General features: G+C 35.4%; 1 long non-coding RNA gene across 1 annotated transcript in view; it reads right to left on the bottom strand.

Annotated features, from left to right (window-relative positions):
- Nucleotides 1-12,909, bottom strand: part of LOC119873909 — a 54,795-nt gene extending 41,886 nt beyond the window's left edge. The window contains exon 1 of the long non-coding RNA XR_005366761.1: nucleotides 12,500-12,909. This is a non-coding gene — a long non-coding RNA (uncharacterized LOC119873909). The remainder of the gene's footprint in view (nucleotides 1-12,499) is intronic.
- Nucleotides 12,910-17,745: the final 4,836 nt, after the last annotated feature.

Below are 17,745 nucleotides of genomic sequence, written 5' to 3'. Positions count from 1 at the left end.
CCAGAAAAGGTCATATATCTCTTGTGCACTTATGTCAGGAAAAGCACCACAACTTACTTATCATACTTTCAAAACACTTAAGAAAACAAGGCAAATTCCCCCCAAAGAAATTCAGCTTTGGGTAAGGGTTTTGTGATTACAATCAATTGCAATGTTGTCAAAACTGACAAATTGAAGTTCCTAAATAACTGGCTCGTAACTGGATCTCCTAAGGCGAGAAGGGTAATGTGCTCCTGGCCCTTGATGATTTTCATATACAGCTTTGAGAATCATTTACACAAGGGTTAAGTAGGTGAACTGTAACATAAAAAGACCATAAAAAATGGTAGACTCCTTTTAAAGCTTAATCTAACACGGGATAGTGGAAATATTTTAAGATAAAACATCACATTGGCAATGCAATAAAACCAATCCAGTAGGAAACATTCGATAGCTTATTTAAAGTAGGATAATTAAAAAATAACATTCCTTGCTGCATTCCTGTTTCTTATGCTTAGTGCTATATTTTTAAATATTTATTTATTTATTTATTTATTTATTTATTTATTTATTTATTTATTTATAAGAGATAGAGAGAATGGCAGACATGCAGAGGGAGAAGCAGGCTCCATGCAGGAAGTCTGATATGGGACTCAATCCTGGGACTCCAGGAACACACCCTGAGCTGAAGGCAGATGCTCAACTGCTGAGACATCCAGGCATCCCTGCTTAGTGCTATTTTAGTGATTTGACAGTCACTGATGATTATATTGTTGCAAAATCTCACAACAACATAGAAACCTGCATGCAGCTATGTCAAGGTAACTTTTCCAGTGCATTTTGGGCTTCAAGTGTTTCAGACCTGTGGGTGACTTCAGATCTTATTCTATTCTTAACATTTGGAGATGTGAGTAGCAAAAGATTTTTTCTCTTTCTTCTGGAATGATTTAATATCTTGTACATTTTGCTTACCACAGCATTTCTTAAAATGATGCAGCATAAAATGATGTGGCATATATATTATATTTTATATATATATAAAAGTATATATACTTTTTTGATCTGTGAAAAACACCAAAACAGAGCTAATGTCTCATTTATCCCTGTATTCTCACACCATGCTAACACAGGACAATAATAAGTCCTCAGTAAAGTAGAATGAATGAATGGATGGATGACATGAAACCGAATGAATGAAAATATGGAGTGTATAATATAGTGTGTGGTAAACAGCCTCAATGCTTCCAATTTTTCCACCCTTATTTATACTCCTTCCCAGGAGTGTACTTGCAAATGTTTAATGACTGGCTTTCAGAAACAAACAAGCAAACCCTCTAGTTTCAGCATTTGCTGATTTGCATGGTGTAAACATTCCTATCATGGCCAATTTCATGCTACCAATATGATATCACTAAATTCAGAGCGGAGAAGAGATCAGTCCTCATGAGTCAACACAAGCTGGTTCCAACACACCACCATCTCTCTTCCTGTAGTACGTCTTTTTATTTTCTCCCACTATAAGCAGAGATTACTTTTTTACTACATTGAGGTTGGGTTTGGTCATATGGCTTGCTTTAGAAAATGGAATGATAGTGGACAAGCAAATGCTTGAAATGCGCTTGTGCATTTGTGTTTGCTATTTATGATTCTTCCATCACCACCAGAAAACATGGAACTGGTATAGAGAGGAAAAGAGATATACGGAGCAAACCTATACAGAATTCATCACTTAGAACCAAGTCCTGCCCAAGTCAGCCAAACCCCTACCAATTTTATAGATGTGAGAGTGAAAGATCTGTATTTATTGCGTTAATCCACTGAGATTTTTGTGGTTGTTACTGATACTGAGTGCAGAGAGAGTGAAGAATGAAAAGTAGTGTAAAGTATTATAGTAAGAGTAGATGACCTCATGCTCCATTCCTTACTCTGCTACCATTTGTGTGTTTTTTAAAAAGTGAACTAATAGTATGGATTATTGGTCTACTTTGCATTTCTCCTTCTGAAAATAAAGTCCATAAACACTTCCTTCTTAATAGTGGTATTATGAGATGCTCTACAATTATAAAATATTGGTATTGATGCCATTGTCATTTAGAAACTAGGAAATAGGGCAGCCCGGGTGGCTCAACGGTTTAGCACCGCCTTCAGCCCAGGGCGTGATCCTGGAGACCCGGGATCAAGTCCTACGTCTGGCTCCCTGCATGGAGCCTGCTTCTCCCTCTGCCTGTGTCTCTGCCTCTCTCTCTCTCTCTGTGTGTTTCTCATGAATAAATAAATAAAATCTTTAAAAACAACAAAAAACTAGGAAGCAGTAAGTCAATTATATCTTTAGGTTTTTCATTTGTCCGTATTTACAATCCATTCACAAGTTGGTAATGCTTACTATATGCATGAACTATGCTATGTATGAATACTGTTTTTCTTTGAGGGATATATTTTCCCCAACCTCTTAACTTCCTGTGTACTGATATTTTCATTCTACTAATCAGTTGGAACTTCTATCCATTGGTATTAGTTATTACTAATTGACATATTTAAGGACTTTCTCATAGTTTTCAGTCTTTATGGATTTCTTTTGTAGTTAGCAGTTAACAATTGAACTCTTCCTTCTCAAAACTCTTTATACATGGTGCCTATAGAACATCTTTAGCTTTTTCACTTTTGACCTCTCTTATTGGTTCTAATTTCCTCACTGATAGAAGAAACCAAAGTTTAGTCCCCAGTTCTCTCTACACATTTTTCTTTTCAGCACTCTCACTCAGACATACTTTATCACATCTCTGCTCAAGCTCTGCTTTTTTAGTGGCTATGCCTCTCAGATCCACATCTCTGTCCTAACTTCTGCAAGACTATCAATCCCATATCATGCTGAATATTCCCATTTAGCTCTCTATGGAGCTATTATTTCCAACTGAAGATATCTTAAATCGAATTATCCTCTTCCTATTAAAAGCACCTTCTGCCTTCATTGGCTCCATCATTCCCCAATTAAGAAAAGCTCTAAATCTTGAGATAATATTTTATTGTTTTTTTTTAAAGATATACTTTTTTAAATTTTTATTTATTTATGATAGTCACACACAGAAAGAGAGAGAGAGAGGCAGAGACATAGGCAGAGGGAAAAGCAGGCTCCATGCACCGGGAGCCCGACGTGGGATTAGATACCGGGTCTCCAGGATCGCGCCCTGGGCCAAAGACAGGCGCTAAACTGCTGCGTCACCCAGGGATCCCTATTTTATTGTTTTTCCTGTGTCTTCACTTTCATTACAATTTAGCCATATAATGCTCTTGAAATTATCTAGTAACTATTATATTTATTATATTATATTTATTATATCTAGTAACTATTAATATTTACTGTTTTTCATAAGGAAGGTAGGATTCTATCTCCCTAGCCTTTTGAAACTAGATATGGCTTTATAACTCAATGTAGCATGAGCAGAAAGGTGGTGTGTTACTTGTATGTAATACAAGCATCCAACTAAGCATCCAACTTAGGTGATGCTTAGGACTGAAGCAACAAGCTATGGATAGAGATTTACACATTATAAATTGTAGAGCAGAAAAAAAAAAATAGATCCAGATAAGAACCAAGATCCTTGATGGCATCACCAATTCCTCATCTATACTCTAGGTGGCCTATTCCTGGATGTTTTGCTGAGTAAGACAAAACCACTCTGTTTATTTATAGGCATTAAACCTCATCTTCTGAAATCTAACCTGGATATGGATTCAGAACAGATGTATCTTTTTTGACACATCTTAATCTTTTTAGGCCCCAAAATAAGAAAGAGTCTAATCCACTGTGTACTAAATGTTAGTCTCATTTGAGCCCAAACAACCATTTGCATATTTCCCCCCTTTAATTTCTTGCTACATTGCAGTAGAATTAGAACACTTTTTATTTCTCCTAAAAGAGGTCAAAGTGAGAAAAGATCATAGTGAGAAATATTATTTTAAGGAATAGATGCAAATATATTCTGAATACATTTCCTATTTCGGGTTTATAGACTAACTCCCTTACTATTAAAGTACTAAATCTTTAAGGATTTTCCAATTTCCCCCAACTCCTACCCCACCTTGAGCATAGCTTACGTTTCATCTGCCAAACAGAATGTAAGGGTATACTTTGCTGATGAAGAGCAAGTTGGCTGGAATTATACACATTAATTCCTTTGAGACAACAAAACAAAAAAAAAATAATAAAGGCAAGCTCTGCCCTATTTAGGTAACAATGAAATCAAAGTCAAAATAATTACTCATGAAATGAAGAAATCACCTGCAAGGCAATTTCTCAAGGTAGTGTGATTTTGAGTTAGAGAAAATATTCAACTAGCAAGAATTACAGATGACAAGAGCTTAAGAGAAATATAGAGCAATTCATTTTAGTTGCAGGAAGTGTCTTCATCTATTGTGTCCTAATGTCTCGTGAATGTGGCTGATAAGGTTATCAGAAGTACAAGACTGAAGTGTTGATTTTCTCTTAGGTCTGCATTACCATTTGGTTATGCATTATATTTTAGGACTCTGAAGGGAAATAAAATATAGCCATCATTAAAAACCTCTTTCTACATAATAAGCACATGCTGAAGGGTTACCATGAGATATGGGTATGTAATTGGATAGATGTTCCAGAGGCTTCTGTTGCCTCCTCAAGGTTATGAACAAATGATACATATCAACATGGATCCATGGATGATGGCAGAGACACATTCTTCTCTAAAACTGTTAAAATGTCAAGAAATACCAATATAAAGCATAAAATTCTTTTTACTAATTCTATTCAGCACTTCAATAGTAATAAGAAGGGCTTAAGTAAAACAAAGGCCTGACATCACACTATTTTCAAAGTCCTGAGAATGTAAAGAGGATGTGACTTCTATAGCTTGAGTCATCATAGTATAATGATTTGTCACAAATTGTTTGAGATTAATCTCAACGCAATCCATCCCCTTCTCTCAAAGAGATTGCTGTTTTTCAGTCTCACTACTCTCTGTTCTGAGGACACAGTGAATCACATTTAGAGCCCATGCTTTCATTTGTTCTGCATTTTCCACAGGATGAAGGCAGTAGAGGTCTGGCAGATGGAAAACTCATGAATACTGGCTGATAGTGGAAACAATTCACAAGTTAAGTTTCCCAAAAGAAAATAAAAAGGAGGAATGGATGTTTATAGAAAGATTTTTAAGAGGAATGATGTGTTCCCAAACTTCTGGAGGGGATGCCAGCACCTGGCAGACTGAACTGATAGATTAAAGGAAGACAATTATAACACTCCACAGGGATGATAATGAAGGCAAGAACAAGGTTACTAATATTCTCATGAATGTGAGCTCACCTGACATGTCTGAATAGGAGGATTAAAAACAACAGATGTGAAATTTAAATTATGTTAATGGCATTCAAGGCAAATAAGTCAATTGTTTTTATTACAAAAATGTCTCTTTATCTTGAAACCAAGTAACATATAGTCAAAGCGGATGAGAAATTTCTTTTAAAAATCCTGAATACAATCCAACCTAAACACAACTTCTTTATAGTTACAATAAATATGACTATAGTTTCCTCTCTTCTTAATTATTGATTTCTTACATTTCTACTGGGGAGAGAATTAAAGAGGAACTAGAGGCTAGAACTGGGGAAAAGATATAAAGGAGAGTGAAGTGTTTCATAAAATTGGGTAGATTGTTTTAAAAATCACCTTGAGGCAAGATAAAGGAGCTGAGATAAAAGTACACCTAGTTCTTGAAACTGCCTTCAGTATGCACTGGGGTTGGGAGGCAGAGTGATAGAAAGACAGCTGCTGGACTTGAATCAATATTCTGATGGCAGAGTGGCAGGAGCTAAGGGTTCAGAGTACCTGGAATCAGACTCTTGGCTCTATCACTCACCAGACATATGCTATTGGGCAATTTTCTTAACCTCTTGAAACCTCAGTTTTCTCATGTGTCAAAATGAGGACACTGAACATTGTTATTTACTAAAGCTGATGAGAGAACTAAGAGTGATACTGGATTTAATACACTTAGCATGGTTTCTAGCAAAAGCTTATGTGCAATGTTATTATGGTGGTGTGTTTGTTGCGACATAGTCACAATGGACAGGGCTAAGCCTTTATTTTAACTATTGAGGTATCTTTTTTTTTTCTTCCTGAGAAATAGAGTAGTGTGAATTTCTCCCACACTTTAAGGGCAAACTGTTCTGTTGTTAGACTAACACAAGCAACTAACAATCTTTTTAAGCCCAAATGACACCCATTACCTGGTCCTTATTTTCTCTGGAACAATGAAGACATCTTGTTTCTTCCCCACATATTACTATTTCTAGTTTTGAACACAAATCTCTCCCCCTCAGTTTTCTAGTTTTTATCCCAATTGAGCAAATTTCTTTGTTCATTTTTCCAGATGGATACTTTCCAGTATGGTAGTCACTAGCTACATTTGCCTATACTGAACACTTGAAGTGAAGCTACTTCCTTTTGAGATGCCTTATTATATAACAAACATACTGTATTTCAGACATCGTGTGAAAACCAAAATAGAAAGCTCTCAATAATTTTATTGTATATTGATTATATTTGAAAAATATTTTAGATATATGGGGTTAAATAAAATATAGCATTAAAATAAATTTCAGCTGTCTCATTTAACTTTTTTAATGTGACTGAGAAAATTTGTAATTACCTATGTATCTCATATTTGTTTCTTGCTTGTATTTCTATTGGATAGTGTTGATCTACAGAGAATAATTGTGGAGTTGACGTGATTAAAAGAAGAGTATACCAGAAAAAGAAAAGAAAAAAATGTGGATTTTAAAAAGTAAATAGGCTGCAGTTTGGAAACAAATCCTATGTATTTGTTATACACTTGTTACAATTTCCCACCAATCACCATCTCAAATTAATACAGTTTTCAACATATGTGGTCATGAACTAATATGAAACACATTAAACCAGATGGAATCTATGTTTACAGCTGTTCACCCTCCTGCATACCTTCCTCATGGAGCAGTGAGACTCCTGCCAGTCACCTGTCACAGATACTTAGAAGCTAGAAACTTAGAACATTTATCCTCACCCCTAAAAGCCCCTTTTGAAGATCAGTTGAAATTTCTTCAACTGAAACCCTATTTTGTTATGCCTCAAATTAAAGGTAAATTAGAGTAACAGGACCAAATGACTCCCTTTTCATTAATCTCTGAAGACAAAGTGCATATTTCAAAGAAGAAAATATCTCAAAGCCTAGAGAGATTTAAACTAATCTTGTTAGTTCTCCTTTAGGTAAAACTCCACTATACAGCTGAAACGTCTTTCACAGATTTTAAAGGAAGGAAGGCCACTATATGGCACTGCTAAATGCATTTACTTTAATTTGGTTTAGTTCTGAGTTTTATAAGGCTATAAGCTGCATGTGACCGGTGTTTGGTAAATTGTCTTCTCACTGTAGTTCCCCAAAGTGCAACAGAGTCCTTAGCTCAGCATCTAGACTTACTTGATTTTATTGTGAGGCTGTAATCTTTCTTCCAGCTTGAACTTCCTAAATAAATATATTGTTTGTGCTTCTAGAAAGCACCAATAGGCAAGTTTTTTAAAGTTATTTGAAGTATTTTATTCTGAATATCCGAAATAAATTTGTTGGATTAGCTTTCAATGAACATTTATTAGTCACTGATATATGTGTTAATCTAATAATTTAAGAAAATTTCAATTTTAAATGAAAAATAAATCAGCCAAGACAGCATAAATGAAGTGTTCTTAAAGAAGTTGTTTAATAGAAATTGTCAATTTTAGGGGCACCAGGTGGCTTGGTTGGTTAAGCTTCTGCCCTTGGCTCAGGTCATGATACCAGGTCCTGGGATAGAGGCCACGTAGAGCTTCTGAGCCAGGAGCCTGCTTCTCCCTCTCTCTCTGCCTGCCACTCTGCCTACTTGTGTTTTCTCTCTCTCTTTCTGTCAATTGTCAATTGTCAATTTTAAATGGAAAATATATCAGTCAATATAAAATTTGAAAATTAAAATTGTCAATTTTAAATGGAAAATATATCAGTTAAGATAGCATAAATCAAGTGTTCTCAGCCTTGGCGCAATTAACATTTGAGCCAGAGAATTCTTCATTGTGAGGCTGTTCTGTGCATTGTAGGATGTTTAGCAACAGCACATGGCCTCTGCCTCCTACATGTCAGTAACATCCCTGTCCCCAGTTGCAACAGCCCAAAATATCTCCTGATTGGACCATATGTCTGCTGGGCAGCAAGTTTGCCTCTAGTTGAGAACTGCTGGCTTAGGTTTTGCTATGGTTAGGATTATAACAAAGCAAATCTCACAGAATAAACAAAGCAAAATTAGATTCTTCCATTCTCAATATATGTTCTATATAGGAGTTTATGGCTCATGATATTCACTCAGGTATCAGTGCTGCCTGAACCTGTTTCCACAGAAAAAAAAAAGAAAGAAAGAAAACTGGAGAATTACTTGCTGGCCCTTACTTCCATCTCTGCCAATAATTGACCTTCTTTTCACATTTCCTTAATCAAAACAAAATATCTGGGGGAAAAAATCTGGGAATGCCTGATGTCAGACAGATAGGCAGTTTCAATCCTCCTGTGAATTATGAAGGGGTGAAGTGGGGTATTTGTAAATAGCCCTAAAGATCACTATAAGAAGCTTAGGGAAGAGGATGAAGAAGAAATGAAATCTGAAGAGAGGATGGAAGAAAAAGGCTCGTTTGGAAAAGACAACTATAAAGCAGGAAGGGAAATTCTAAGAGGAAGGAAGAGTATGAGCAGTGATTGATGAAGAACGACCCTTTTATGGACAATGCTTACAGCTCTCTCCTTATAAGAAAGTGCTGTGGGTACAAGGGTTAGCACTTCAAAGTCATGGTTCAAAATGTATTTAAAAAAAATGTATTTGAATATTTTTCTATTTTTATTATAAACCTTTTTATGTATCTCAAATTAATTACAATAAAAGTTAAAACTACTGGATGTTTACTGTGACAGTTATGAGTTTTGGGCTTTCCATCAGTTTTCTTTTTTTTTTCCATCAGTTTTCTATTTTAAATCTTCATAACCTTATACCATTAACCTTGTTGATAGTTTTTTCTTAATTTTTTTTTTTATGAGAAGACTGAAGGTAAGTAATTTGACATAGTCAAACAACTTGTATGTGAAGCACGAGGTCTAAAACCCAGGTTCTTCTGATTCTAAAATGTGTTCTAAACAACTGCACTATATAGGACAATGTAAATTATATTCAACCTTATAAGCATGAATTCTAAGATGCACATTTTTCTTCCTTTGAAACATCTCTCATATCTACAAACATCTTACAATCAATGTTGTGTCATAGTTTAATTGGCTGGTTTTTTCCCTTATCCCAATGGTACATAAAATAATAGTACGTTCTATAATCAATAGCATCTTATATTTGATAAATCTTTTAAGACAGCATTTTCTGTTAAGAAAAAGACAAAATCATTTCCATGCAGAAGCCATTAGCATCTAATCTGAAACTTTAGAGCAAGTCTTGCAGACTTTTTGTTAACTCAAACAACTGTTACTCAATGGCTCAGGCCAGAGGCTTCTGACCCCTTAGGATGGGTACTTATTTTCCTTTTTTCAGATTCATCTTCATTTGCAATACAGCTTCTTCCAAGAGCAGCGACATTCCTTCCCCAACAGCAAGTAGGGGCATTAATAAGAGTGAAATATCCAAGAGGACTGATGGAAAGGAAGAATAAATAGCTATTTTTGACAATAAATATTTTTGGCAAAATGAGATTTGGAGCAGAGTATTATTTACTTTTTCTTTGGGTGGTTCATCACCCTTTCTTTCTTTAATAAATGTATTTCGTGGGATCCCTGGGTGGCGCAGCAGTTTGGCGCCTGCCTTTGGCTCAGGGCGCGATCGTGGAGACCCGGGATCGAATCCCACGTCGGGCTCCCGGTGCATGGAGCCTGCTTCTCTCTCTGCCTGTGTCTCTGCCTCTCTCTCTCTCTCTCTCTCTCTCTGAGTGTGACTATCGTAAATAAATAAATAAATAAAAATAAAAAAAATAAAATAAATGTATTTCGTTTTAGTTTTGGATTAATCACTCCTCCCCCACTGTAGATTCAATGTCTGTGGTTTGGGTAAAGCTGATTCCACTCCTACCTGTGAGGGTATGACATACTTTGTAAAAGATTAATGCATTCCAACTCCCTGGCCACAGTAACTGGTTACACTCATTCCAATTGGTCCATTCAGAGTTCACACCTTGGGCTTTATTTAAGAAAATAGGAAATATTGGAACAAAATAAGATGTAAAATTTAGAGATGCTGAAGCCATCTTGCTGTTTCCTCAAGAACAGAGACATCTAAATGGTCACAAAGACAAGAGATAGAAATCAAGTTCAGGAGAAATCATTTGACCTCCTATCATAAATCACACCCAAAGTCAGCCTTTTCTCAGAGATTTTCAGTTATGTGAATAAATTCTCTTATATCATAAGCCAGTTTTAGTTCTGTTTTCTGTCACTGGTAACTGAAGGTGGCCTAATTGATGCACCCACTATTAGCTTTTTTTTTTTTTTTATAAAAATGGTTTCCAAAGTACAAAAAACAACTATGCAGAGAAACACACAACTGATTTGCAAAAGAGAACGAAATAGCTACAAAGCACTAAAACTGTTGAAGACAAATCATGTGATGCATATAAGATAGGGAAATTATCTTGGGTCAAAATCTTCGGTAAATTTTTTTCTCAAAACCAGTTTTCACATTTTTAAGAATTATAAGAAAACTGTCACTGAACTGTCCTGGTCAGTTCAGACCAGAAATTAAAAAATAATTAACCAAGACTGTGTGCCTATAGCCAAAGGATAGAACTAGCTGGGTAATTACCAGGGCAAATAATAATACAAAAATGGATTCATCATTTTATATCATTTTGTTTTATTTTTTAAAAGATTTTATTTATTTATTTTTATTCATGAGACACACACACACACACACAGAGGCAGAGACACAGGCAGAGGGAGAAGCAAGCAAGCTCCATGCAGGGAGCCTGATTTGGGACTGGATCCCGGGACTTCAGGATCATGCCCTGGGCTGAAGGCAGGTGCTAAACCGCTGAGCCATCCAGGGATCCCTTCATTTTGTTTTAAAGACAAACCTTAAGAGATAAATAAAAATAGCCTCATTTTCCCCATCATGATATTGTTAGATATCAAAATAGAATGAATGAGTAGAGTTATGTAATGCTTACATATAATTTTTGAAAAACTGAATTAAATGGGTGTGTGCATGGAGAGAGGGAAGAGTAGAGAAAGACAGAGACACAGAGGGAGATGGATGGAATCAGACAGCAAATATTTTAACCAAATCAGAACTTTGGACAGTCTTTATTACAGAGTCGCCATTGAAGATATGTGTTTCCTCTGTTGGCAGTAACTGCCATTCTCTTCAGATCCCTTGAAACCATGACAGGCCACATCCACATCTTCTTTCTATATGTGTTTGTCCATTCTGTATTAGAATTCAATGAGGTATACGATGCCCTTTACAATGTCAGAGTGTTTCTGCCTGCTACCTAATTGCCTACTGATTTTTCACTCTATTTCATCAATCATTCTCTTGCAGACATTATGAGCTTTTGTAACACCTTGAATTTTAACACTCAGAATGATGGCTTTTTGCTGCAAACATACCTTCTCATCTGTACAAATTTTATCAGATATTAGAAATCAAAACTGTTGGCCGGTACAAAATAAATGGCAGAAAGGAAGGCCTCTGTGGCATAAAAACACACATTGCAGAACATGCTCACATCAGAGAGATGTGATGAAGTGCTCATTGGCTGAGGATATTTGTAGAATAGTACATTAAAGCCTCTCAGGAGAAAATTTACAGCACAATCTGCCATACTAGCTCTGGTTCTCATTAGATGAGAGGGTATGCTGGTCTCCCAAACTTGGGAAAAATAGATAGTTGACACACACATATACAAATATTTTAGGAAACTCTTCAGAGATAGTAGCGTTATAATGAATCAGAGCTGGGCAAGGTATTACTAAATGTAGTAAGTATTTGAAACACAAACAACCCAAGTTTTAGTTTTCAAAAATATAGATGAATTACCCAAGATAGTGGGATCTCTTTCACTTTTCTGAAATGTCAAAAAGGTAATTTAGGTAGCTAAAGTACTTAGATTTCAGGCCTTTATTTTGGACCTATACTTGATCATATTCCTGGGTGAAGACTGCTGTGTGATTTCAGCATCTATAGTTATGTGAGTATGGATACACTTCTAAGGAGACGTGATATCAAGGAGAGATTTTAATTCAGTTCATTGACATTCTCCTTTTCAATTTCATATGTAAGCACAGCTTACACAGATGCATGGGACATATATTTTAGGTGTTTAGTTTACTGCTTAATAAGGTATACATATTAAATACAAATTTTATCATGAAGTTGTATAGAAGTTACACAACAAAAATAATATCTAAAATGTGAAGAATGGCTTTTATGAATTGCTTACCACTTCTCTGGAATTGTCTGTGATGATCTTGTGATTCTTATAATGGCTCTGCAAGCTATATATCATTGTTCACATTATGATGATGAGATGGTTGAGGCTCCAAAAAGGTGAGTTTGTAGCAACTTTGGAGAAATCTATCTGTCTCCCAACTTATTCTTCCAACTCTGGCAAGCTGCTGGCACATATCCAGTTCTTAGCTTTCTTTCACAAGGCTCTACAAAGATGCCAGAAGAGAAAGTTATTTAACCTTGACAAGAAGGAAGGAGCTTGAAGAAGAAAAAGTGTTTTCCTTTAAAATAAGATTCTAATATCCAATTCCCTGTGGCCCTGAGGACCGATGATCTGTACTAAGTTATTACACACCCTAGCAATTCTCATATGCCCACTTCTGCCTCAGTAGAAACACATGAGTTGATCAATTCCATTTGTAATTACATCTGGGAAAAGGGATTATAGAGACAAATATACTCAGCTGTTTTGTTCCCATGAGTACAACATGAAATTAATCACCGGACCAATCTTCCCCTTGCTCCAGTAGTATTGATCAACGCAAATCCTCTGCTAAGTCTGGCACATACTAGTCTTAACACAGGAGTATTTAGAAGAACAGAATGAAAATGTTTACTTCAATAACCAATTTGATCTCTTAATGCAATGATTACCAGTAATGATTGTAAACTTTTAGTTATAGTGACTAGGTATGAAATTATCTGGCCTATACTCTTTAGTTATTTTTGCCTTTTAACCACAATTGTGCTCAACAGTGAGCTCTATTCAGTAATTCAGAAGCACAGCTAATTTTTACATTTATAATGGTCATACCACCAACTTCTCACAACCCATAATGCTGACCAGCTGCTTTGATAAACAAGGCTGAGAAGAATTCCTAGGAGACTGATGCAATCACTTGCTTACTTCACACAAAATTTGATAGAATATTAAATGTAGTTTAATTATTTAATACTTTGAAGAAATAGATATTGCGCAGTCTTTTAGTTAGTTTGTACATAGACAAAATAAAAAGATTGTTATTGTCTTTCACAAAACATCCAAGATGATTTATTTCCCCTTTGTGATCATTCTCTAGAGTTGTATTTGCAAGGTGTATCTATAGTATGTTATTAGTTTTTTTTTTTTATCATGCATGAAAAATCCTATAGATAAATATATTTGGGGGAGATATATGGTCCAAAAGCGTTAAAGATTTCACAGTCTTTCATAGACAAATCAAGTTAGAATTCTTCAAAATAAAGTGAAGATTCTTCAAAAGGTTAGAAATAAATTCCAACAAATTTTCAGTGTAGACTTTTGTCTCAGAGGATGTTACAAGATTAGTGTTCTGTAGTGCACAGCTCGAGAAGTATTCTGTAGGATATACAAAACACAGAACTTCTGTAACCCAATGTCTTATGACTTCTAACCTGAATGATGGGTCAGGATGGATGAGCAAATATAAAGTATTCTAAATAGAAATCAGTCTTAGGCAAACATGTTAAAGGGGTATATTAGAAATAGGTCATGGATTGCTTTTCTCTCCAGATTACTAGACAATGTTATCAGATAATCTAACTTAACCCTCACAAATGCAACTGATTATTGGATACTTATGATATTCCAGGCAACAGGCATGACACTTTTTTTAATAGATTATAAAAATAATACATGTTCATTGGAGAGCATTTTTAAATGTAAGTACAAAGAAGAAAAAAATCTTCTGTAATGTAGCATTCATTCTTATATTTCCTGCAAATCTTTTTTTTTAATGTAAAGGTGTCAGGCCAATCAAGGATCTGAAAAATGCATAGCATTTATCTTCAAGGTTAAATGTTGGTATTTGATTTATGACATTCAGAGACAATAAGACATAATGCAAGTGCAGTGCATAAACCAATTGATAGGGTAGCGTAGTGGGGTCGAGAAATTCACCTTCTGTCTTAGATTTCAGAGTTTAGATAATATGATATATCTTTTTAAACATTACTATATGTGATTTAAATGGATTAATGTTAATGAAAGACTTCTGAATGTCCTGTACTAAATTCTTCACAGATTATACTCTATAACCAAAAAATAAAAACTGTAGGTGGAAGTAGTTTTTTTTTCCCCCCCTGCTCTATCTTGGTTAATTCCCACTTTCTTTCTTTTTTAAAAAAATATTTTATTTATTTATGAGAGACACAATGAGAGAGGCAGAGACATAGGTAGGGGGAGGAGAAGCAGGCTCCCTGTGGGATCCTGGATCTCAGGACTGGGGGATCATGTCTTGAGCCAAAGGCAGATGCTCAAGCACTGAGCCACCCAGGTGTCCCATTTCCCATTTTCAAATAATGTTTAAGATAACAAGTATTCTTTAGCTAAGGTCTCTATCATTTTATCTCCAATAGTTTTGTTCTCAACATTTTTCTAAACAACAGCAATAATTGCTTCAGTAACTGAATCCTAAATAAGAAAACCATGCTGTACTAGGAGGATGATCTTTAAGAGTTTATCTTCTCCTTTAATTATGTGTATGAAAAGAAGTTAATGTGTTCTTGTTTTTCATTATATTTTGTCTTAATGGTCTAAAAATTTCATGATGAGTACTTGTCAAGTTGTTCCCATTTTAAAAGCTCTGATTTTTAAAAGCAAATAGTACTTAACTGCTGAGACAAATTGTGCACAAACAATTATTTTTCTTCTGAAGACCTTATATATTGTGGTCATAAACCCATCTTCACTATATTAAGCATAAAGCCCTGACCGAGACAAACACTACTAAAAGCCATTCTTCCCTAGTAATCAAGACTTAAGTGTTGTTTAACCTTGTACAGTATATTCATTTTTGCCAGTTTTGGGGCAGACTTGAGATCATCCAAGGTCCAAAAATTTTTAGTCTTCCATCATGACATCATTGCCAACATCGTGTCTCATTCTTAACAAAGAAAAACTGGTCCAAAGTAAGATTAATCTTCTAACACAGTGTCAGGCTGGCAGTCTCCTTTATCTCAGTAACATGTTCATACAATTATCCAGCATAAAGGGCATATTCAGCATGACCTGGCCTAGAAGTTCAAGATGATAATTTGTGTAGAGCTTCACGGTAGAGTATTTATAACATAACCAGCTACATTGCCACAAGGTGAACATATTTAACAAAAACATTCTTGCTATTGAATCTCACAATTGCTGGATGGCTCTGGGTGATGGGGATTCATTTAAAGCATAGGATGAATTTCAGCAAATGTCAGTTTTTTATTGGCTAGCTCAAAGCAGCTCATTATATCGGGCCTTAGAACATAAGTCTCTATATGAGTTACAGAGCCACATATCCACCAAGTATTTAGAACTATAGGAAGGATAGCTGCAGAGGTTTTTATCTGAATCAGACCCCAAAGCTGCAATTAGTGCCAACTGCTAGCATTTTGAGATTCACGAGCGGCTTTCCATGTCTTGAATCAAGTCACGTTCAAGAGCGGCTCTACCACGTCAGAAACATTCAAAAGAAGTTTAAAACATCGTAGTTTAGAATGGGTGTTGGTTTCTTTGGTAATGTCTTCATGACTTTTCTGCTTCAAGTACATTCTGTTGCATCCATGTGTCAGCAGCAACTATTGGTTGCTTGAAATGTAGTTAGTAAGCCCAAAGGAAATGCTCACAAAACTAATAACTTGCTGATATCACCCTCACATTCATAATACAAATAGCAGAAATCTAACAATATAATCGCGTGTAGATGTTTCTGTACTCAATTCAAATATTAAAAAATACATTAGCTATGTTTCCCATTTTCATTGAAGTCTATCAGTGGTTACAGAAATCCCATTCATAATCAGTCTTCGCTTTTCCTAGGATCTTGGTCTGTGTGAAGGACCAATATTCCTGCCTCAGGAGACACTGTTTCAAACTTTTTAATGATTATCGTTACTTTCTCCGTGTTCATAAGAAGGTGTCTAGTTGTGGTAGGCTTTTCCTAGTATATCTGTTCCGTTACTCTAAAGCTGAATTGGGTCTCTTGCTTTCACACTTTTGCATTGGATTTAATGCTAGATTTTATAAAATTTGTGGTATTGAGTTAGTTGAAAGAAATTTAAATGCTCTTAAAGCCTTTAATGTAGATAATTAAATCCATTGCATCCCACCTGACAAGCTGCTTGGACTTACCCTTCTTAACTTTCCATGTGCAAAATTCACCTCAGAAAAGAAAGCTGTGGAATTCAGCTATGCTCCTTACTCCTTCTTTCTCATTTCAGGGGATAAAATATTTAGATGGTTTACCAAATTACATATTGATTTGAGTTACAAAACATCGATCTAGTTTTACTTGCACATATCTGCATTTCCAGGGGTGCCATTTTGCTTTCTGAAATTTGATGTTGCCCCTGGTATATATTGTATTCCCTGCTGCTTATCATCTAACCTCCTACTTATGACAATTTCTAGAAGATTATAATTTGCTGGATTATTATAAGGATGTGATTTTGTGTTTCTATATATCCTTATAGGTTATATCTTTCTCTTTTTTACCTGTCAAATTTCTGGTTTTAGATTTTTTTTTTGTTTTAGATTATTAAAAAATTTTACCAAGTCAAATGCATTAACAATTACTCCAGATTGGTCAGCTTCCACTGTAAATACATGGTTTTTGGATTCTCTGTATCTTTAGGATTGGCCTCTAGGCATAGATGAAACCTTAAAAAATGTGATATCCACAGTCTCTGACCTCTAGCACTTTACTTATTCTATTTGTATGGGAAAGAGAAAGGAAGAGAACTTTTAAAGAAAGAATAAGACTTCTGTATCTGTTAAGTCATTGATGTACATTTCTCCACAACATTTCCACACTAATCCTAAAAAGAAACTATCACTCTCTACTCTCTAGATGAGTTAATTAAAATTTGAAGAAGTTAAGTATCAGCCTCAAGTTCTTACAGCCAATAAGAGACAGTCAGGATTTAAATATAGGTCTCCTGACTCCACAGCCTGATTCCTCTCCACTAATCAGATTACTTTCCTTTCATAGTTTTACATTCTAGCTTACCTTGTATTTTCATTATTTGCATGCATATTATTTCTCCCTTGTAGGCCAGTGATTTTCAAAGCATGGCTTATAGTGTATTAGCATCAAATTCGCCAGGGTTATGTGTTTGACTCTTTTTATTTTTTAATATTTTATTTATTCATGAGAGACACAGGGAGAGAGAGAGGCAGAGACACAGGCAGAGGAAGAAGCAGGCTCCAAGCAGGGAGCCCGACGAGGGACTCGATCC

Source organism: Canis lupus, chromosome 11, assembly GCF_011100685.1.
Source record: "Canis lupus familiaris isolate Mischka breed German Shepherd chromosome 11, alternate assembly UU_Cfam_GSD_1.0, whole genome shotgun sequence".
Lineage (NCBI taxonomy): Eukaryota > Metazoa > Chordata > Mammalia > Carnivora > Canidae > Canis > Canis lupus.
This window is presented reverse-complemented; position numbering and strand designations above follow the sequence as displayed.